At 43.4% G+C, this 23,329-nt stretch overlaps 1 protein-coding gene across 2 annotated transcripts in view; it reads right to left on the bottom strand.

Annotated features, from left to right (window-relative positions):
- Positions 1–23,329, bottom strand: part of PAK4 (p21 (RAC1) activated kinase 4) — a 202,103-nt gene that overhangs the window by 154,391 nt on the left and 24,383 nt on the right. The window contains exon 1 of one of the 2 annotated variants that reach the window (XM_069206913.1): positions 10,414–10,846. The exons of the other annotated variant lie outside the window; for it this stretch is intronic. The gene's annotated coding sequence lies outside the window, so the exon portion shown is untranslated. Of the gene's footprint in view, positions 1–10,413; positions 10,847–23,329 lie in introns of those variants that run through there. 2 annotated transcript variants of the gene reach the window in all.

Genomic DNA, 23,329 nt, shown 5'->3' with positions numbered 1-23,329 from the left:
ACAACATTATATCTTTCTTGTCTGCCCGTGGCAGCGTCTACTGCAGCACTGGCAAACTGAATACCTAGAGTGCACTGGCATACTAGACCTGCTGAACACACTCCACGCAGAGTGATCGCCTTGTAGCAATTCTCACAAGTCTTGTGGTGGCCACAAGATAATCACCAAGGTCATACGGCTAGAATGTAGCAATAAGAAACAAGTTTTTGGAATGCTGTAGGTCTTGCGTTTGCTTGAGGTAGAGCTATTAGCATTGGAAATTCCTAAATGGACTTATCTTGCCACTCAAACTGAAAATAAAAAGTAAAACAGTTGACAAACGAGCCGATTCAAAGTGCTGCCTGAGCGCAGAGAGAGAGACAGACAAAAGGAAAAAGAAGTTCGCTCGCAGTCAAAGTTATTGGCAAAAGTGCAATTATCCATGTAACAGGGTCAATGGCCAATGCGGTTACAAAACCGCCCTAAGGAGGGACTAAAGTAAAGCAGTTATACTGATGGGCGTGCGGTGGGCCGTGGTTAAAGGCCCAGATTCATACCAACATGTCAAAAAAGCAGAGCTTACGCATTGCTATACTCGACCTCAAAAAAAACCTTTAGGGATATTCCATTACTTTTGCACCTTGCTCCCCCTCCCGTCTATCACAATTGGTTGCAAAATGTCCAAATAACACACAGGATCACAAAAATCTTCTCAAAAAGAATGCACATAGACAATTAACTGGTACACCAATACTGACAACTCCCCCGCGATTACTAACACCAGGCTGTATTCTTAGTTAGCAAGTGAATACTAAATCACATCACAAGAATTCACCGGGTCAAATGAGTGTGCACTACCGAGACTAGGCCTGATTAAAATAGAGATAAATAATTGGCGGGTGGATGGCAACGGAGGAAGCCTTCAAAGTGTCTGTTTACTAACTAGTTTTCAAACGTATGCAGGATCATCTATCCAGAAAAAGGCAGGCTTCTGTGCCAAAAAGGCAGTCTTTCAACATCTATTTTAGCCAGATAAGTCCTAAAAAGTACCCAGTCATTTAAGGATGCATTCGAAGGTTTCAGAAGTTTGCTGCGAGGCCACTAACGGTATCTGAACCACCCATTCTTAAATAATTACGTTCTTTTAGCCCTTTCTTGCAGCATGCTTATAGGCAACATAGTGATCCGAATTTCCAATCCCCAAGTATGCATAAACTACTTTGCAGGCACAAGCCTATCAAGATCAGAAATGGTGGTCAAGGAATCAACCTCTTTTTGGGCCACAAGACCAGAGTCCTTGTTTTAGGGCATTAAAGGCAGAGCTCTTTTTTAGACTGCACCATTACCGTCTATCTGCGCCTCAACCCAATTTTCATTTGCCAAAGCTCTCACAAACCATAACAAATTATCGGGAATATACCAGTATGATTACTACAGCCAAAGAGTTTATTGATCAATTGTGACAAATGCGGCTAGGAAATCTAAAAAGCGAGAGTGCAAATTCCTCTGCAACGGGTACTTAGTTGGCACACATGGTGAATGGTATTTATCCCACAACAAAATGCTGCCTTCTCTATTGAAACAAGTTTACTTTCTGTCAATCAAGTATTTAAAGTTTAGTCTAACAATATAATTAGTCTGTAAGAGGCTGGGTCATGGCATCTTTATTTTGTATGCCGCAGATTTATTATACTTTCTTTCTCTAAAACAGGAATTGTCTCGGATCCAATTATATAATTCATTAATAGAAGTAATGATGGCCATCTAGAAAACACCTCTTTATAATTGAGTGCAGTAAACCATCCGGAGCAGACGCCCTACTGCTTGAAAAATGCTGAATGATTTTAATGTAGTCTGATTATGACACACATTGACATGGGTTACAGCCACTTCATTTAAGGATTGAGACATCAGTCCAGGATTTAAACCCACTAGAAATTAAAGAAGCAGACAGGCATTTAATTATACTTAACATTTCTTTGGTAATTGGGGTACTTAATGCTGGTCTCAAAATCTAATCTTTAATGGAGACTGAGTGACCTCCAATAAGATTTCCAACACTTATTTTGCAAGCTTCAATGCAACATCCATTATAAACCTCTAGGATGCTGGCCATCTATGTAGTGTACCAATGTTTGAGGGCACTAAGCAGATAGTCCAGGGGACCCTTACTGGTTTAAAGGGTTACAAATGACAATCCCAAAAGCTCTCTTTTGTGGTAGTGCGGAGGAGCCTGTTAGGCTCATCAGGGGTTAGTGCTGAGCATTTGTTGTGCTCATAGAAGAAATAAATGTGACACACAAGAAGAGCTTGAGCCCAATTGTTACAAACATAGTTGCTTTTGTTTATATTATCTTTCAACACCAGAGTACTGTTGCAAGAATAAATACGGATGCGGTTTGAAGAAAAACAAGCCAAGCAAAATACTTGAAGAGCCTTTAAGGCAGCAATGCAATCCCGTGGAGAGAAACACATGTATTGCATACGGGTATTCAACAGCGACTTACAGGACCAGTCTTCAGAAGTTTAGGTATGTACAAGGCACTGACCAACGCAGCACACACGTCACCGCAGGGTGCAGAGGTGCTTTATATCATTGAGTGACCCGCTGGTTTCAATTTGAAACGGTCCTGGGGAAAAGAAGCTCTAGGTGAGGACTGGGAGGCCAGTCTGATTGAACCAACCGGGGGCTCAAGTGTCCTGAGGGCCTGGGACCATGCTGGCACTATTGGCCCACTTTGACTCCTTCTAAGGGGCACGTGTGCAGTGTTGCTGTCCAGTGTCTGCATTTTGATGGCCCAGAGTACTCAAGGATCTTCTTGGGTGCCGGCAGGGAAGTAGCTCTGCTACTCCATGGGAGATCCTGGTGCTTTTAGAAGTTCAAGCAGTCCACCCAGGCTTCTGGGGGGCAGAACAGCTGTAGGACAAGTAGTCTTTGGCGCAACTGTTGAGGACTACAAGCAAGTTTGGGCCAAGTCAGTACCTGCTCCTCTGTTCTTGCTTTTCACAGCTCTTCAGTGTCCTTTTTCTTCGGTTCAGAGAATCTATCTTCCGGTGTCAGTGAGCCAACTAAATACTGAATTTAGGGGCATTTAGGGGGTGTAATGTAGCAGTCTTTGGCCACTTACCTTTGGGGTGCCTATACCCCCTATATGACCACTTCCTGTGGGCATCTCTCTATCCCAGACGGCCTAGTTCCAACCAAAAAACAAGATGGTGGAACCCTTCCTCGAGTGTCTACCTCTGGTGGCCCACCTTAGGTGTGTAGTTAGCCCAGGTGTGGTACCCGCCTACTGACTAGCTAATTTTACCACCTGCCCTGGTGTCAAATGGGTCTAAGGTCTGGGCAAGCCAGGGGGTGGGGGTGGGGGGGGGGGGGGGGGGGGGGGTTAGAGGGTTTTGCATACCAAAGGCGGCACTGCCTTTGTAGCGCCTGGTCTTGTTATGCAGCTCTGTTAGCCATCCTGCTGGAGTCAGTGACAACATCCCTCTCCGGTGCAGGCTTTGTTTCTGACCTCTGAGAGCACGGGCGGTCACATCCAGGGATCAGAAACCCATCTTTGGTGGCAGGCTGATTGAGACCAGTCAGGCAATGCACTCAGACTAGTGGCGTTCAAGGGGCACCTCTAGGGTGCCATCAGGGTGCATTTCATAATAAATCCGAGGGTGGCATCAGCCTGGATTTAGTAAGACGAGGTGTTTCATACCAAACACCATAGGGTTCACTGAGGCCACCAAGAGACTGGGTCATATCTTAAGATGGCTTCCCTGTTCACGAGTCTGGGTATCACAGGGGCATATCTGCTCGTGCAGGTATGGCCACACATCAAATATAATGCAACCCTGCCTTAGGGGCTCCAAGGCCTGCTGTAAGGGTGACTTACATATACTCGGATACAGTGATGTTAAAAATGCACACGATGGGTGTGCCAGGTCGTGTTTTAACCTGGCTTGCACTACGACAAGAAGACTGCAATGGCAGGTGTGTGAATCTCAATGGGGGTCAGTGAGGGTAGCACAATACGAGCTGCAACCCTCAAGGACCCTCTCCTCTACCCATACCATAGAGCAAAGCTTTTACAACAACTTCAGGACTTCGAGTTTTAGGAGAATAATAATGGCCCTGCACTATAAAATGACATTTGGTTTCCTCAGCCTACCGACTATATGAGGAGAATTTTATTGGGGTAAAGTTTCTGTCCAGAGTTGAACTAATAAATTAATGCAAGGACGAAACACGCCAACACCAATGAGGATATAGTCCAAGGAAATTGATAGAATATTGTGTACAGATAATAGGGAAACATCAGCAGACAAAATAATTGTGAAATGCTCAAATTAATCTGCCTCAGTGAAACAACTTATGTTCTACAGGCTAACTTAGTGTGTACAAAATTATAAAGAACTAAAATGAGCTTTTTGTGAGTAAGATTGAACATATTCCCATATATCTATAAAGCACACTAGAACCATCCTAGAGAGAAGTTGTATTATAAATTGTTTTGTAGTGCATGAAAATTGGCATTGTGTGCCTACAAATAAAAGGCATATTATCTTGTGACTTAGTTTGTTTTGTTTTCCTTGCAGATAATTCCATTATCAACACTGTATACCTTTGTGTCTCCTTAAAGGTCGCAGGGGACACCATACACAAAGCTATCACGACTGACCCCAATGGGTATGCATGACAATTTTCTGCCCTTGAAACTCACACTTTTGATCATGGCGCCTTATGGTGCAAACATAACTATGGGAACCACTACAGAATACTGCAATTGTAAATTTGTAAATTTTGGGTGTATTTAACAAGGTCTCTGAAATAAATTGATCGCTTTTACAAGTTTCATAGCATATGTCCTTTTTGAAATGCATTAACTTATTCAGGATTAGGTATAAAAATGGATACATAAAATATAAAGGCTTTCATGCCAGTCGACAGATCGAAAAGAACAAGCTGTCTGTTATTCTTTAAACTCTAATGTGTCGCTGCTCCCAGTAAAAAAGGAATGTCAAGAATCCGGAGACCACACTTCAGGTGCAAACTATGAAGGGCACAACTATGAATGCCTTCTAATGGCATATGAAGGGCACAACTATGAATGCCTTCTAATGGCATATGAAGGGCACAACTATGAATGCCTTCTAATGGCATATGAAGGGCACAACTATGAATGCCTTCTAATGGCATACGGTGGAGCCATAGACTGTTTTCACGTTCATAGAGTCAGTCTTGTTTGGGTAATTAGTTATGATCCCTCAAATGCATCGTACACCACAAGTTACAATCATTTAATTGATCCTCAACTACATAATAAATAGCCTTGGCCACTAGTTGTACTACAAAGAGTACCGATACATGACCATTTTGCTAGCACCAGCTCCTGGTCAAAGCGTTAAAAAATCCTGTTTGATCTACCCAGCCTTCCCAAACACAGAATATGTAGGCTTGGGTTACAATGTCGCAATGTGGATACCTGCCTTTCGACTTGCATTAATTCAAGGACACTCCACATATTGAAGCACTTTGGGAATGAAGAACAATTGCCATCAAGAAAGAAACACTGGCAACGCCAACTGATCTGGTGTACGCTGCCAGCCTTTTGGCTTTGCCAATTCTTGTTTTGTCATGGCCTCTGTGCCATCAGGGAGATGATTCCTGAAGAAAGGGGGTCTCTGCGTCGTCAGGAAGATGATTCCTGGAGGCAGGAAGCCTCCGTGCCACCAGGGAGATGATTCCTGGAGGTAGGGGGTCTCCATGTCGTCAGTGACGCCAGATGAAGTGGGAATGTATACTGGTGAAAAGAAAGCATTGTGTATGGGAGTGAACGTGCAGCACATAGCAATTGTAAAAATACGGTTTTACAGAAGTGAAGAGGATGCAATTTACATTTTCCACTTTTGGTTACCTTGTAATCTAGATAAAACTGAGAAATAACAGTACCACACACGGCGATTCTGAAGTGCAGCCCTTTCATCCATGTATGGTCTGTCATAAGACATTTATATGAGCACTACCAGAGAAGGGCTTTGCGCCTCCTACATGTTGCAACAGGTAGATAATTTCGATTGGACATGGTTTCTGTGCTTATAATAAAAAAAAGTCCTTGCTCTCCACACAGCTGTGAACATTTTATTCAGTTGTCCAAGGTTCTACTTTCAGGGGCACACCAAGACACTGGAATGCTATTAAAGTCTCTTAGATAACTGGATAATTTATGTTGTTTTTCTCTGGCAGACGCACAGGGGGGGGGGGGGGGGGGGGGGGGGCAGTCATTAACTAACATACATGGATTTTTAGGTCTGGTCTACAGTGCAACTGTCGCATGACCTTTTAACCTACAGTTCTTTACTTCCACACAAATGCATTTACTTGTAAAGCTTCACATTACCATAAAACAGAGGTTCCAACATTTTCTAGGAAGATAATTACTACTGCTCAAAGAAAATCATTCTTAGTTACTAACTATAACTACATAAAATGGCCACACATAATAACAATACTCTTGTGATCAACTAGACATTTCAGATAGGCTTACCATCAGAAGTGTCAGGAAAAGTATTACTAATGAGAAATGCCTTCACATCACTAATGAAACCGTTAAAGCAGCACACACCCTCATGCACAAAACATATAAAACAGCAATAAGTGCCAATCTGACCTCATTTAACAGTGAGCTTTAAAATAAAAATATATATATATATATATATATATATATATATATATATATATATATATATATAAATAAAAGAGATGTAGCCATTGCCATCACCTACATATCAGTTACTGTTTTTTTTTTTTTTATCAAATACTTCTAATTTGGGCCAACACTTCTTTTGTGAAAGAATCATTTTGCCTTCATAATACTACTTTCAATGTTTGTAATAACACGGTCCCCAAACATCAACTTGTCAAATGTGTCACATACACAAAATCTACTTCAAATACACAGGCTTTACGAACACATGCCATGGATATTACTCATAATGCCAAGTGCCTATAATATGCCACTAATGTTCTCCATTGTATCAGAGGCATCTCTGCTAAGCCTATGACACTATAACAATCAAAATGTTCACACTACGTCAGTCATGGCACTTATGTCAGTGGCAGCCACAATTATCTCACAGGAGTCCACAATAAGATCAGGCATGACCCCAAAATGCCAGTGATGGCTGCCAGAACACCCTACAAAACTAATTGTGCCAGTGATTAAGCATATATAATGGGAAGCAGCATACACTTTTGGTGGTCCTTGACAAGAGGCATAGCTTCAGGAAGAAACACAATGCCAAAACACACATGCTGCCCGACACACACCTACCTACACAAAGATGCATGCACAGTGAGGCTCAGAAAAGGATATCAGCTCTGGCTCCTGTGTGGGTGGGGGCACACACACGGGTTGTGGGGGCCTGCAACATACCCACTCTCCTTGTGACATATGATCATGTTGCAGGTCCCATAGGCAAACAGTGTGCGCATTTCTGTCTTGGCATAAGGCCTTTTCATTGGTTTAGCTAGAAGCCACTAAGAGTCTCGATATAAGCAGTGGTGTCTTCATTAATGGACATAAAGCCTCTAAACCATGTACTGTGCTGAGCTTCACTATAGAGGGCTGCTACAAGGCGTTGGTGAGCTACCAATAGTTCCAGAGCTTCCCTCTGGAGACCCTTGCCATAGAACATTGTTTTAAAGCCAGACCTACTGGTATTGTGAACGCTTGTTTAATACTGTTCGCTCTGAGACATTAAGATCTTGGGCACTCCTTTTCTCTTAGATGAAACATAAGCAACCCTGAGAGTTATCCAAAAGGTTTAGTATGTAACCTCGGGGCAGGATGTGCACTAACAGCGTGATCTGTGCCAAGGCACTGCCTTCAACAACAAAATCATGTTGGAGGCAAGAAGGTCCACAGAGACAGACATTTGTCCCTCCATCTACAGTCTGCTCAGTCGGTGCTGCAGCGGGACCCCGATTCAGCAGTTTAACTGGTGCAATGTTTCATGAAGAAGCCACCTGCTGCTTCATTTGCAACACTACGTAAAGGGGCTCTGCCTCGAACTTGGATGAATGGAACAGTGAGCCTATATCCATGAACAAGCCCATTCCTTCCTCCAACGACGACAACTTTAGGCGGGTGGTAGTTTAGTTGTTCATAGCCCCATCAGAACCGGCTTCAGAACACTATCAGGACCTGAAGAAAGGGGTATTTTCCCCAAATGTGCTGCAACAGGCTAACATGGACTCCCTCCAACACCATAGGTCTGTGCCCTTTTCTTTTATCTGAGTCAGTCCCATCTGTCGTTCCCTATGGAGGCTTTGGCGATTTGGGCACCAAGCCTTTTCCTCATGCAAGGGAGTGTCCAGAAAAATACAATACCCCGTCCCCCCTCCAATACTGAACCTTCGAAAATGACAAGTGAACGAGTGTTATGGGCAAGCCTAGCGGCCATTCAGGGAACTGCTCCCCCTGAGGGAATTGTGAAATGTTCTTGCTGTCTTCCACTCTTCTTTAATTATTGTTCCTTCTTGCTTCCCCTCATCTTTGTCTCCTTTACCACCCATCAACCCTTCTCCCCATCCTTTCATCTTTTCGTCCTTTCGTAACCCACCCATCGCCACATCCATTCATCCAGCTACCATCCATCTCTCAATCCCTCCATCCGTTCTTCAGTGCCTTCTGTACCTCATCCACCCCTCCCTTTCTTTCATGCTCTCGTTTGAGTTGTGCTCCTGTCCCATGGTTTATTCATAGTATCCACTTTCACTGGTATTTACCAGCTCCTGTTTAGAGACTAGCGCTCTCTTATTGAGGGAAAAGGAGCTATATACAAAAAGGTTCACCTTAAGTTAATCAGAACTGCCTAGTGGTACCCACCCCCCTCAAGCTGCTAAAGTTGTGGTGTCCATGATGCCCTCTGCCAGTAGGTCTGCCTTTAAAACAATGCTCTATGGCAGCGGTCTCCTGAGGGTAGCTCTGGAGTTATTGGTAGCGCCTTGTAGCAGCTCTATATAGTGAAACGCAGCACAGTACACCGTCTGGAGGATTTATGCCCATTGATGAAGTGGTTTGCTCTTTTAAGGGCACCTCGCCTTCCATCCGTCATAAAAGTCTCTCAATTCCCATGTACAGCGACTCTGGGAACTCGTTCTTGACATAGCTGTCCTGATCCTATCGCAGTGCTTAGAACCAACGCCTTCTGCTCTTAGTCTATGGGGGGGAATACCATTTGAACGTAGTGTCTGACTACTGGGACTATTACCGGGCTCTGTAACGCATTCCCACAGCCGGTCATCTGTGGCCTAGAAAAGAGATGAGAGGTACACGGGAGCGGGAGCACAAGTGCCACTCCCTGGAACACAAGTGGCGCTCCCCAGCACAATGACAGCGTGTGAAGTGTTTTTGGGGAACCGGCCGGGCAAATACGGTTAAAAAAAAAAAAAAAAGAAACACTGCAAAGGAAACAATCTATCTAAACTAGCAGTCCTACCTACCGACTCCGCTGTCGCTGAAACTGAATTATTGGCAGGTTTCCTGTAACCTCTACCGTGAAGCCTCCTGAATCTTTCATCCGTTCTTTCCCCTCAGCTTTCTCTGTGATCGACAGCTCCTCATTCTCCGCAGCTCTGCATAAGAGTACACCTCTCCTCCTTAGCTACCGCTGTAAGATAAGGTCCCCGAATTCCCAACACTGCAAACATGAAGAGCCCTAACCAATGCTCCTTCTCGGCCACATTAATTGGAAGAATCGTGCTCCTCCCCAAACCCTTATCAGAGAGGTCCCCTTAAACCGCTCCCATCTGAGCCATTTTAGAGAGAAGTCCCTGCGTCTCCTCTGCTCGCCAAAGTGCGGTCCTCAGAACATTTCTCTTCCTCCGCTATGATAGGACTATATCTCCTCGGAGAGCTGACTATGTATCTCCTCGGAGAAGACCTTGTACATCTCTCCTCCACTAACTCAGAGAAGGATAATCCATACCCGCCGTTCTCTGTAAAACCTCGGAGCACGTCTCCTACTCAGACTATGAGAGAAGGCCCCTGCACCTCACGCCCTCAACCGACTGGCCACACGTGAAGGCCTCTGAAAACCTGCCTCCTCGACTAAGAAAGAAGGACCCTGCAACCTCACCCAAGTTTCACAGCCCACCGCGAACTCTGATGCAAGTGCAAAAGAAGCTCCCGCGACCATCCCTGGGTGGACCGGGAGTAGGTTACATCGGTGCCGCAGCGGCACCGTGGCCCGAGGGGCTCAATGACCTCCAATAATGGTGCATTTTACTGTCCCAACAGCACTCATATGGTCCATATTCCTTGCTACGCCATGAGAACGGTAGACCTGGCCCTGTCCGTTCTTATCCGTGTTTTCCCGCTCCCAGGAGGCATGGGAGGGTGCTGACGGATGGCGAATAAAGTTGAAAAGTGCCAGACTCACCAGTAACATTCTTTGAAGTAAGCACAATCCCCACGGCCCCGGTGCCCTCACTCCTACTGGGCGTGGGGCAGGTCCTGCAGCCTGTACCTGCTGCTGGGCTGTCTGTGTCCGAGACTCCCTGGACTCAGAAGGCGTAGCCCCTCTTCCGGAGTCACTCCTTAGCACTGCGGCTGGGCAGAATCCCGGTTCTATGTCTGCCTGTTGTTTGTCCGAGACCTGGTCCTGTGAATCTCCCTTGCTCCGTGCTTGTCTCCCTGGGCAGAGAGGATAGATAGTCCCCGGCCACCAGCTTTCCGTGTGCTTTCCTGGCAGATAGCTCACAACACCGACGGCGTACACAGAAACCCGCTGCACTTGTTCACAGACGGAGTTTTGGCTGCCCCGCTTTCTACCCTGCACTTGTTACCAGGATCACATTCCGCCAGTATCGTTCCGGCCCCCGGGGCTCGGCTCCACTCTCACCAGAGCCCAGTTTCGTGACGTAAGAGTGCGGGGGGGGGGGGGGGGGGGGGGGGGGGACCAAGAGTGAAAGCTGCTGCCACGCCCCTGCAACCGGAGAGGAGGGCAGAAAGAAACTATCTAAAGGGAGGAGCAAGTTTGAGGAGAAAGAAGAGGCGGGCAGCAGGAAGAGTTGGAAAAGGGATAAAAGAAAGGAGGGGGCATTTAAAGAACCACTCGCATTGGCAAAGAAAATCCGCCCGGCTTTGGCTGACAGCCTTTTGGCTTTGTCAATGTGTGTTTCGTTTTAATCAGTGTTTGCCAGCCCCCCCGTCACTCGAGAGAGAGTGGAAGAAAAAAAAACTAACCAAAAAATTGAAATATTTTTATGTCTCAAAAAGAAAGTCTCACAATGGCCTATGACACCGAAGGAAATATTCTTTGTGTAATTAACTGCTCTTAAAAAAGCAGAATGCCATCATTCACAATGAAGTTAGCCAATGGCTGAAGTAGGCTGATCTACTGGTCTATCCTATGTACGGTAGTCAGCAGAAGAAACGTGCGAATTGCACAAGAAGCCAAAGGATGAAGAGGGCTGGCCGAAAGCACCTACAAGTATATTATCATTATTATATTTATTAAAATATGAAAGCGCTTGGCTAACGTCAGGCCTAAAAAAGTTGAGTAGAGCGAAAGGATTGGAAGCAGTGGAAGACAACGAGCTGCAGACAGAAACGCGAAAGACAAGAAAGGAAAAAGGAGAGGAAGGGTGGTCGGTGGCAGAACAGTATTTGCAATACTGAGTGCGAGAGAGAGCAAACAGTAAAACAAAGCGAAAGGAAGAAGAGGGAGTTTAAGGGAGTCCACAGCAGAGGCCAACAGAGAAAGGAGGAGGGATGGAAGGGAGCAACATATGACTAATACTGGGGCAAATTGAGCACATGACTGGTCAAATAACAAGCAAGGGAAGAGAAAAAGCAAGAGATGTGTCCAAAGACAGCAAATGAGAGGATAAATACAAAAACAAAATCGACAAAGGGCAAGAAAAGAGGGAATGGGAATAAGGCTGGGCAATGGAGCTGAAAGGGGCAGTGTGGGAGGGGGTATTTAGTAAGGGAAGAAGCAAGGCAATAAGAATACAAGGGAGTGAGGCAATGGCAATAGATGGGTGTAAAAGAGCTGGAATAATGATGCAAGAGTAATGAAGGGGGCAAGGTGGTAAAGCAACAAACGAACGGGAAAGAGTGAGGGGAAGAGAAAAAGAAAGGAACAAGAGGAGATGAGGGGAAACCGCAAGGAATGGTGCAAAGATCAAAATGGGGCAAACAGAGGGTTTAAAGAGCAAGCAAGAAGGAGAGCAATTGAAGTAGCAAGAGAAAGGCATGAGAACTTGTGGTTAAGCAAGATAATCTGCCTACAAGGATATTTATTTAGCCGAAAACATAATTCATCTATTGAAAAATTGTTCCAAGATCCCACACGTAGGTGGAAACACTTCCTGTGACCATCAATGAAGATGTCATGATTGATACATTATTTCAAGGTTGTCTTCCTCTATAAGAACAAGTACAAAATCGATCTATTGTGCCTTTTCCCTTTCCAATTCAGAGCAGTCAGTTTAAAGGGACAGGATCTGAACTCTTCTTACAACCAAGGAGACAGTTTCCACAAATGATCTATATAGAATGTTAATTGATGTATGTGGAGCGAAATATTCAGTGACAACTCTGCACAATAAACTTGGAATTTTCCAAAACAAAATCACGGAACTTTGAAGGAAGACATCTAGTACAAACGACAACTGGCAACTTCATAATGAAAATGTAATCCTTACTCCTACATTATGTTCCTGAAGTCCCCAGTTAATAAAATAAAAAGGCGGCATTCTTCTTGGGCATAAACTAGTCCCCCATCATCCTCCTTATTGACACAACTGAGCTCTGTGAAATTCCTGCAAGACTCAAGCTCAAGCTACAATGCTTAGGCAAAACAAACATGCAAGCCCGAATCAGAAAGGTAGCTTTATTTTTCAGACCACTACTGTCTACATCACTTTGTTTGGGATATAAATTTCAATAACAAGTGCACTCTCTTCTGCAAGTAATCCCTGCTATCCTACAAATGTGCGGCAAAGACCACAAAGAAGTGAATGGAGAGTTTGCGCATCTTCCTTCTCTAAGCATACAAACCACCTCCTACGTGTCACTCTTTAACCTGGATACCTGAACATACCAGATATCCAGGATAAACGCAAATAGCATCACTAAAGCAGTAAGCAAACTGGAGGTCTTTTGGGGAAACTTGGCCCAGATTTCAAGTCAATGGAAATCCTTGAGATGGTCGAGTCATTTGTTTCTTCAACATAAATGTGAAAAACAAGTTTTGTAATGCTGATAAATTTGGAAGTAAGCGTCCCTGAGACTCACTGCTGTTAAGAAATCACCTTCTTTCGATACTACAAATACTGACGAGGATGCCATATTTAATGCAACTGTTCTAAGCCTTTTGCAGGTCAGGGGTGAAGAAAGGGTCTTCGCAATTCTACATCTGAGAATGAAACATGGGCATAGCCAGGCAATGAAAGCTCAGGCAGGGGACCGATAAGGTTTGCAACTGATCCATGCCCTTGCAAAATGCCCCACTTAGAAACAGGAGCTGCAGCCAGAGCCTAGGCTCCGAGTAGAATTTGAGATGCTCACTACAGCATGTGTCTGAGTTGTTCACCATGGCCTACTAAAGGCATTTGAAAGAAGCCCGAGCAATACAATATAAATGCATAATACAATATCAAATGGGTTGCTGGGTCTGCTAAAAAAAGAATTATCGCTAAAGCAGTTGTAGATTGTATTTTAACACATTCATTTAACAGGATGTCTTATGCGGTCAAGGGGAGCCAGATACTCTGTCTCTTTTGCTCCATTTTCACGCAGGGTATGTTTCCTTTTTGCAATCACTCCGTTTTGAAACATCTGCAGTTTTCACTGCCGTCTACAGTTGCATTTGCCGAGCCCTAAGCACAGGATAATATTCCATGCACAATGCAGCACAGGCCTGAGTACTTCACAGCTCGCTGAATTTATTGCCTCAGTGGTCCGAGCTCAACAAGAAGTCAGAGTACTGTAGTGTGGCCTGAATTCTATACAACGCAAGTGAAATGTAGGCCTCACTAGCAGTACAAACTCCAGAACTGGCCCCTAAATGACACTGTAGATAGAAGATGTCGGACCCCTCTCCCCAAAAGAAATTCTTGAGATTAATCTCTCAGATAAACAATAAATTAGTAGCCTGAGATATACGCCACTCTAGCAGCCCGACCTCAATATACAGGTTGAAAGATGCATTATGCCCAGCCCTGAACCTCCGCCCCAGATTACAAGCTTCATATTTCTTGCAACATTTTTAATCAAACCAACCCGACTGAGAGCTTTCAGGAAAAACGAGAAAATCCAGCCTGATCACGCTGCAGGGAATAATGAATAAACCACAAGCGAGACATGCCGTCCAACAGAGCTTGGATTAGACTGCTAGATGAGGATACATGGAGTCCATGCTTTTACAGTTAGCTGCTCTAGAACTGGGGCGGAGTGAATTGTTACACATTTAAGAGGAACCACTAAAGGCAACTACGCAAGGAGTATCATCATCACTTTAATATAATTGGATTCCCTGCACTATAATCACCTAGCCACACCACATTTTAGGTCACCTACGAAAACACCTCTACATTTAACCTCCTTTAGCATCGCTTCACTGGGAAGGATAATACACCCTAAGCATTCTAGAAGCAAACAAATGTAATGCACTTCATTGTTTACTATAAAAACATCAAAGTCTCAAAAGTCATTAAAATTATATAAAGGTCAACATAAACCTTAACTTGCCCACAAGTGCAGAGCCAACATGATCCCATTCTTTACAGAGCACTGTCGCAGATATAAACCCAGGGTACACGCTGAAGATTATCAAGGACTGAGCGGTCTGACTTTTTGCACGGAAAAAAAAACATGTCTTTCATGAAAATCAACAGTGGAACTCCTGACCGTCTGACTGGAATCAGCACCTGAAGGTAGCCCGTGGGCAATGATCAATGTACCTTAGAACCAGAAAAAGGTATCAAATTCATCTTTGTGTCTGCGATAAAGATTGTACCATAAATCAAACTACTCCACTGCCTTTACTTTCTTTGCGCTCTTTCTCTCATCAGCATATTAGTTTCGATTGCTGCTACTGATTTTTGTTCTTTCAGAAATCCAGTGATGAAACATGCTATGTTCTGCAATATCTAATGCACTTCATGGGAACAGCCACCTTTAGAGCATTAGCAGCCTAGCCCATGCTTTTTTTTAATCTCTCTCCCAAACTCTAAACTGTGCAGGTAATTTTATCAATAAGAGTGAGAGCAAAATGTCTATCTGCCCACGTCTAGCTGTCCATGCTGTATTCCTAGAACATATTTTCTCCTAACAAGCCAAGAATGGGGAGGAAGAGTCTATCGGAAGTGTTATCCTTCCTTTGTGACATACAGCAGAGGTGATCCTGCTCTACTAGTTTGTCAGCTATTGCAGACATCAGAACTATCCCTCACCGAGCTGACAGGAGAGACACCCCCATCACTGCCAGAGAGTAGAGCAATTCATTGCCTAGCCGATTATCCTTCACGTATAAAAAGTGTCCATCACTTGCCACATGCCTGTGAGAATTTTTTTTCTCAGCTTATTTGTCCTGCATACCTGTCTAATCTTCTTTCTACATAATTGCTCTAGACTGAACTATCAAACTCCATCCATCAATCAGACAGAAAGTCATATCTCCACATATTAAACAATTTACTTGGAGTCGTTAGTACACTGAGGGACAAGGACCAGAAACAAGTAAGATTGGGAGATCACCCTATCTACGATTAATAAGCACTGGGTTCAATAGATCTGCAGTTTGGAATCTCAAAAGCCAGAGTTATCGAATATGAAACCCGGTGATAGGGCTTGTGGGAAATGAGATGCGAGTGTAGTTTCTATGTTTCATGCTGTTCTTATTTATTCTGTGCCAGCAAAGTTTTACTTATTCAGCAGAGGACACCGACATTGTGACAAACAGATTAGCACTAAATTGGTACCCAAACAAGGCATATGATAAAGTAGGCAAGACAAGCACATCTACAAACACACTGTCAAAGGTTCCATCATAATTTGGCTCAGGAATCAAAGATCACAAAATAAGAACATACAAGTCTCCAACACCAATTACAAATAAATTAACATGCATGGAAAGGACATATGCCATATGAAAAAAATCAAGACCAGTCACCCATTAAGCAATCCATCAGATTTCCAAAGCGTCAAAAACACAGCTTCAACTCACACAGGTTTGGATGACGAGAAAAGGCTCAATATCTCACCCAGTGTAGCAACTAGAACTGATAGATATTGCAGCTCACATTCATTTGAGGTGCGTAGTAAGTGTGCAAGATCCAACCATTCAACCCACTCATTACAAAAAGCACCACCACTAGGAGCAAACAGAACACAACAACAATATCATACTTCTTTAGGCCACAGAAAGGTTGCTGACCCAGACCGCACCCAACTCACATAATCAGCCTTGCAAACCCTCAATCACGTTCATTAATGCACTGAGATTCTAAAGAGAAAAAAAGACAGGAAGTGGAATATACTGTAAAACTTAAGTAGGGACCTACAAGCCAATGGTTTACAGTAATGAAAAACAGTCAGTAAGAACAACCACTGCATCATCCAGCAAAACCACTGAAAAAACATAACGGGATAGTAAAAACGCAAACATTGGGGAATAAATAGCCTCTGAGGAGTTCTCATCGATTATAGGAGGATGCTTTCGATGATTCTTCTAAGCACCAACAGTGCCACCCCGTTCCAGCATGGATGGGAGGGTACTAACTTGAGAGGACTGCACGGTGAGTAATTTGGTTCCCTTCATCCTTGGAAGCAAGAGATGAGAAATGCCTGGAATTCCAGCTATTCCGATACGGCCTGTCTGCAAAGCATCTATCTCCATGGCACTGTTCATTAGACACACTCCTCATAGACATCTTGACCTTCCCCACCCCCTTCCCAGGTCAGCCCTAGCTCTCATCCACACACAGCTGGACCTTGAAAGAGAACAGATCTGCGGTAACGGTAACTCCCTCATTAAAACGAGGAAATACCAGTCAAGTCCCACTCGCCCCCCCTCAAGGGGCACATAGTTCGACCCCCTCCATATATCATGGCGCATGTACACAGTCAACGCACACACGGGCGTGTTCCTAACGCGAGACCCATTTTACGTGTTTGTCCACCGATATTATTTCTACGATTTAACTCCCGATTTAGGCCCGGATTCTGCCCTTTCCTCAACACACAGCAGCACACCACGTGGCATGAACGTGGCACAGACTGTGCCCTAAAACGATGCCCTGCGCCACATAATCAGAGACACCTTGCCTTCAGCCCCTCGTCGTTATTTACGGGTTTTGGCACACAGACACGGCACGCCATGCCAGACTTCGTAGAGCTAACAGGGTGTTTTCAGTGAACACAGTCCAAACATCCTTAAATAGCGACACGCACAACTTCCCTAAAACAAAACGTGTTTTTCTTTTCTCCAGGTTTAAACGAAGTCTTTCACACACACCCGTCCCGCCACCACGATCAGTCTTGTCGCAAGCTTTTTTACCTCAGTAGGCCTTTCACGGCTGGAATTTCTAGATAAGCAGTGCGCTTGGTGCCAGCCACCAGGAGAACGACTTCCTAAAATGTCCGTTGTTCTGTAGCGTAGGTTGGAACTATAAGCATAGGTGGAATCCAACTAGGCCCACTACATAACTGCAAAACTTCCTACTATCTTGAGTAGCATGTACAAAGAACCGCAAGCCGCTCTGGTTGATGGAAGATCCAGAATGCATGGGAGAGATGAAACTCATTGGCATGTGCTAGGCCCCGTGCTAGTTTGAACAGCCCACTTTATCATCATGACAGTCGTCTAAGATTTGCAGACTTTCAAAAGGCTTGATTTACTCCACAGTGCTGGCCTAAAGCGAGAAAGCAGCACTTTTAGTGGGCAGTTTCCTGGCATAGAACCTAGGGCAATGATGTACAAAACTTTAACTTTCACAAATCCTCAAACTCGCTAAATATGAGGGTTTTACATTAAATTGCAATTTTGTATTTACTAAAACAAATTTTTACTGGTAGTAAAGCACTTAAAAATGCTTATCGAATCTCTATTTAGAGGGGGCATAGTGTGGGTGTCCCTGTCAATTTGCGATTCGTACCTTGATCTATCAATGGTTTGTGATCATAATTTGGGTCGCAAACCACTGATCACTTACCCACTCACAAGCAAGGGTGGTAACTGATCCACAAAGGGCACCCCTTTGGTCGGTTACCCTTTGAGAATATTTATTTTTATTTTTTTCAAAGTTTAAGCAGTTTTAAATGGGCAGGTTCTGTCCGGTACTGAGTACCTGCAATTCTTCTATTTGAGAGGGAGAGTACTTGAACTACTCAGTACTCCTGCAGTACATTTAATGTGAGAGTACCAGCACTTATCAGAAGCAAACAGGTGCTCTAAATAGCGAGTACCTGCACTTCTATCTTTCCGTTGTATATGGGAGGGTAAAGTGGTCCATGTGATCAACATCCCTGTGATTGTGGCCAGTCACAGGGAATTGAAAAATACGACCTGCTGCTGCAGTCATGGTTGCATCTCCACCGGCTTCGCACCCGAGAACCACAGTACCCTGCATGGTCTCCCTGTTCCTAGGGCTAGGAAGGCACCACCTACGAAGAGCACAGCTGCAGGCAATGAGTTACGCTCAGCTGGGGCTGTCTTCCCTCTTGGGCTTTTTACCTGCTGCTCCTTGCTCTACCTGTTCCAAAATGACAATCACCTGCAAAGGGTTGCAAGTGCCTTTTCCAGTGGCTCAGTCAGTCTACTTTAGGTTTTCGTTCTCTTTTTCTTTCCCTTATCCATCACGGCAGCTTCTTCCTTGAACCAGTTCCGATTTTCCCTATCCTTTGTGTTTCTTGTATGGGGATGTTTTGATGTAATTAACTTTTCCTATATAAAGGCTTCAGTATGGATGACGGGTGCGCTGCAACAAAGCTGTATTCCTTCGCTCATTCCCTCGCTCCCTCCACTTGATGATCCCCATACCTTGCACCTGAAGAATTCCTATCTATCTTATAATTCTATACAGCCAAAGTTTTAAAACAAACAATATTTAGAAACATGTACATAAAAATAGGTATAAAAACATTAAAGTGCTATGTACCAATTTTGGTCTCAGGTACATAAAACATGTGAGGAACTTTTCTTAAATCTAAGTGATTTATTTTTTCCCACAATTATATAATGGATCATTAAACTAAACACATGGTTAATATCCTGGTGTACATACATTTTACATATTACATCTGAAAATATTCAGTGTAAATGCAAATTACACTATAAAAAGTACAATCTTGCAAAAGGCTCACAACAGCAAGCCAGGAAGCACTGCTCACTCAGACTGAGAGTGGGGGATTGCCTCCTTGGCTCTCGCAGGAGGATCACGAGAGCTGCTGATTATTGGGGGCACCTTCTGTGTCTCTTGTGAGACTCCCGCAAGAGTTTACAAGTGGAAATAAATTGAAACCTAGTGCAAGCAACACAGATCATAAAAGCAGAAGGTAGCTCCAAAAAAAAAAAAAAAAAGGATGTTTTGGTTAAGCGCTTTCACCAACTATAACATAGTTTTGTGTGATTTGGTATGTTAATTGTTTTTTTTTTAATGGGTACAATAAAAACAGAGCTTGAAGTGTTAAACAAACACCAACAGCAACTCCTTAAAAACAAGGAGAAAAACTCACCCCAAAAAAAAAATACTGATAAAAAAAAAAAAAAAAAAAAAAACTACTGCCTAAGGGGCAAGTGTGGTCTTGGACAAGCTTGTTCTGGGCAGACCTGCTTGTATCCGATGAAAAAAATAATCTGCTTTTAGAAGTAGCAAAATAGCACTTTAGTAAAAAATGAAGGGTTATTGTCTGCATGTAGAACTTACACAGGCACAGAATATCCTGGTGCAATTGAAGTTGAATCCCTTGTAGAGTCCTCTAGCTCCACAGCACAAGCCAACTCTGCCCATGCAAGTCTTTACGGGTGCTCAGACATCAGGTGTCTCCACATCCCTGTGGTGTTCATGCTATGCTGTTTATTTTGCTCACTGGCTAACCTTTTTGCAGCAAAGTTTATGTGTAATGTACTTTGCAGAAACCTTCTTGGCACCTGTCCTCATTTAAAAGAATTGCCACACCAAGGGTTCCTTGGGTGGCTGAGGAGGATGAGCTGGTGCAGAAGCCCATGGCTGTTCTTATGAATCAGATGAGGACCTCTTTCTGCTGAAGGAGAAACAGGATAGGGGAGAAGGGCAAATGTGTCTACTCTCATGAATGTTCAATCGTGAAATAAAGCAAAAAGGTTGGAATCTTCTTCTAAATAAAAACATCCATATAAACCAATCAGAATCATTCCTTTGGATGTGCTTCCTCTCCCGGATATCTTGCGGACGTCTCACAAGACCATTACCAAAAATACTTCCTTTATATCTTCTGTAGAACAGTACACAATTTATTTTTCTACCTTAAAGGACATCTGTAATTGTCTATTTAGTTCATAATTATAGTAAAACACTGAAATTAACTTAACACTAAGTGTATGATTTCGTGAGTGCTTCACAAGAGCCAAACAGGAAGCACAGGAACCCTTGGAGTCCACACAGGATAGCATGCATCTGGCTCCCGCGAGCGTCTCATGAGAGCCATCACTTAATTTTTTTTTTATATAATATATATATATATAGATAGATAGATATATATATATATATCTATCTATCTATATCCAACCATGTTTTATTCACTTTCCTATTATAGATTAGCTTTAAATAATACATTTACTTTTTTAAAAACTAGAAATTCACTGGGAAAAAACAGTTAAAATAAAGTTATAGTTAGATTGTGTTCAAGAGTGTACCAAAAACACCCTTTAAAAGGTCACAAATAAGCAGTGCAGACCACTTTCTCAAGAAAAAAAGCATAAGATGATGGAGGCCTTCAATTCTGCTTTACCCTTCTCCAAGCTCTAGAGTAGGCTCTGCCTTGCAACTATTGTGGTTGGTCTGAATTCTGATTATGTCCAGGATACTATTAACCTTTTCAGACATCTGGCCATTTGAGCCACTTTAACCACTGCAAGTCAAGGCATCCCAATATATTAATATCAGCCACTGTCGATTTAATTTCCCTGGATTTACCAGTCCCTTACTTCAGCACTTCATAAATATTGAATAAAAGTGGGGTTTCACTGTAGACACTGGCAACTTTCCTTATCACAGCATGAACTACTGTTACTGAACTCAAATTTAAATTTATCACTATGCGACCTTGGGTAGTGTGCTCCATTTTATGGTACAAACAGCTGTCTTTGTGGAAAATATATCTCTTAAGACAAATGGGCCAGAAAGCCTCCAAAGGCACCACCTGGGGTGGAATGCAAATTTCTTTGAGGCCCAAAATCGAACGCAGCACACAGTGAGATCAAAAGCAGGGTCCTTCAGTTCTCACTGGGTTCGGTGGAGAAGTCACTCCCAGGGCAAGAATGTCTAATTCTAATGCCGATGCACCAGGGCTAATAATGGAAAGGGGGAAAAAAACAGCTACCAGTAAAGTAGGGTCTTGAAGCGTATACAAGTATTATTACCAATATAGCTCACCACACTACCCTAGCTTAATGGCTGCACAAGTAAAGATGAAGATTAATTAGATGCAACAGAATACAAAGAACACTTTTGAACTCTATCGAGAAGAGATTGCAAGACCTTCACTTTATTAATCTACTAGGCTGTGGAAGTCTGTCCACAGCACAGCAAGATTAAGAGACCCTCGGTAAAAGAGACTCCATGACGGAAGACATATTAGAAGTTCTCTACACTGATGGCAACCAAGCACTGCTTTCTAACAGCCTGAATAACACGTTCTTCTGACGTAATTATCATATACTTGTGAAGAACTAGCTTCATGTGTTCTAGTCATTTCTAGTCCTTACTGCTAATCAAATTGTTAACATGTCTGAGTGGCTGCGGATTTTTCACAAAGGGTCATCACAAAATGATAGATCTGGATTGTGAGTTTTAACACTGAAACGTGACTTACACATTTTCAACGCGAATTTCCAGTCTCTCCCTAACATCCCCCTTTTCAGGCCGCCTTTCCCTGAGCGATTTTGCTTTGTTCCCTTCACCCATGTATAAGGGTCCCAAGTTTGGTTCCGTCTTTGAAGTTTCACTTTCACCCATGTTAACTCCTTCTCTCTGTACATCCTAACTTTGTCTGATTTGACTGTGATGACAACCATCTGGCTGGCCAAGAAGATATTATTGAGCAGACCAGGTGGCTTGATATCAGCTGAATGCAAAAACGTCAAACACCAACCACAGGCTTCAACACCATAATGCTAGCAAACGTCTGCGTGTGAAACTGGAAGAAAATGAGCTTCACCTCCTCAGTTGCACTTCTGATAATCTGCAAAATGATCCCCCAATAGTAAGAAGTGTTGTGTGGCAGAACTGTTAGCCCACGATTCAAAATATTCAGTCGCCCAAAGTTACCAAGTTGCTTGACATGAAAACTGCTTGTAATTGTGGGTGCAACAATTGCACTGGAACTTGAAGTGCCTGCAACCATGTGCTGATTGAGACAAGCCATGCAAATACTGGAAAGCGTTGCCAAATGAGTAATGCACTCAAAGTTCAGCAGCACATTTCTGAGTGCTCACCATCAAAGTCAGTGGTGATATTTAAGGCACTGTGCAGAACACATTAGGTAGGGTAATCTGAGCAGTACCTGCACCTCTGTGTTCAGACTTGATAACACATGCTCACAATCTTAAGGTCAACCGAGTTGGCAGCAGCCCTCTGGTTTGCTAAAATATCTGCAATGAGTCAGCTACTGTTGGTTCTCGATTATAGAGCAAGAGTGTTTCCAAATCATTCAGAAGCATTCACTACCTCTTGTTTGAACTCTCCCTTCCACCACAGATCCGCACAGTAAGCACATTTTTTGTCAGAATAAATAAATACCTGATCTTCAAGCCAGACCTCCTGGTGACAATGGAAATAGCTGCATGCCAGATGATTCAGATTCGGGTTTCCTGTGAAAACGTATTTTCTGCAATACAGGAGCAAATGAGCTCCATGCAGTGGATAAATGCATATTTGACAACATACAATTAAATGATGCTGCAATGCACTAAGACTGCAAGACGAAAAAATAAAGTCATCATATCTAAAATGAAAATACTAGTTTCCCTGTGTCCAGAGTATGATTTGATTTTTGCTCTCTCCCCCTTTTAGGGTCGAGCCTGCGTTGCATGCGCTTGCGCATGCGTGTCGCAGCGAGACACTTTAGTATTTAGAAAAGGGCTCGGA

The sequence above is a fragment of the Pleurodeles waltl genome, chromosome 9 (assembly GCF_031143425.1).
Source record: "Pleurodeles waltl isolate 20211129_DDA chromosome 9, aPleWal1.hap1.20221129, whole genome shotgun sequence".
NCBI classification, from domain to species: domain Eukaryota; kingdom Metazoa; phylum Chordata; class Amphibia; order Caudata; family Salamandridae; genus Pleurodeles; species Pleurodeles waltl.
This window is presented reverse-complemented; position numbering and strand designations above follow the sequence as displayed.